We start from the raw sequence: 1187 nt of genomic DNA, 5'->3' as shown, positions 1-1187 counted from the left end.
AACATCTCAAATGTGCTGATATTCTTTTGATCAGCTTTCTTCACTGTCCATCTCTCACATCCATAGAGGTTGATGGGAAATACAATGGTATGGAGGATCCTTACTTTAGTGTTCAGTGTTATAGCTTTGTATTTTATGAACCTGTCTAGTTCTTCCATAGCTGCCCTTCCCAGTCCTAGTTTTCTTCTGATTCCTTGATGGCAATCTCCGTTCTGATTGTTGAAGGATCCAGGCTATGAGAAGTCTTTGCCTTTTCCAATGTCATCATTTTTAAGGCTGAATTTATGTAAGACCTTCGTGATCCTTACTGTTGGAAAAACCTGCCAAATTGAACTCAGTAGAGAACAACAAGCCTCTACATGGAGAGATGGAAGGAGGGAGCCTCTCCATTTTCTTGCAAAAGGAAGGCCCTTGTCGACATGCCCAGGGTAGCACTGGCCGCCACTTTTGGGGCCGGGAAGGAATTTTCCTCCAGGGCAGATTGGCCAGAGACCTGGAGGTTTTTCGCCTTCCTCTGGGCATCCGGCAGCGGCCACCTGTTAAGGTGTTTGAGAGACTAATAAGAAGTAAATGAAACTTACAACTTTTAAAAATTGCCAAACTGAACCTGGCAAATGGACATAACAACCCATGCAAAATTAAAAATCACAATTATGGAACAATTCTGTCTCTTTCTCTTTTGTCTCCTCAATTTTTGTGTTTAAAATACATCTGTGGTACTGCTCTTGAGTTCAATTCAGAGAGAACAACATTGCTCTCCCCTTAGGTGGAACTTTGTGTCACTTTAGGAATCATAGGGCTCTCAGACTGTTGTCCTTCTCACTTGCTCTCTCCTGGAAACAAAGGTGTTCAGGAAGAGAGGAATTTGCAGAGGCCTCAGTTCTACCTAACCAACTAGATTTGACACTACTTGAACTGCCATGGCTTTATCCTATGAAATCCTGGGATTTGTTGCGGCACCAGCACTCTCTGAAAAGACTAAACAGCTCACAAAACTACAAATCCCAAAATTCCATAGCATTGAACCATGGTAGTTAAAGCAGTCTCTAACTGCATTGTAGATGCAGCCAAGGAGAACATTGGGATTTCACATACGTTCTGAACTAGAACTCTCTGGCAAGGAATTTTAAGTCCATCACCAAACTACAAACCCCAGGATTTCATAGTGTGTAGCCACAACAGTCAGG

Source organism: Sceloporus undulatus, chromosome 2 (assembly GCF_019175285.1).
Source record: "Sceloporus undulatus isolate JIND9_A2432 ecotype Alabama chromosome 2, SceUnd_v1.1, whole genome shotgun sequence".
NCBI classification, from domain to species: Eukaryota; Metazoa; Chordata; class Lepidosauria; order Squamata; family Phrynosomatidae; genus Sceloporus; species Sceloporus undulatus.
The sequence above is the reverse complement of the archived record's forward strand: the minus strand, read 5'-3'. Positions refer to the sequence as shown.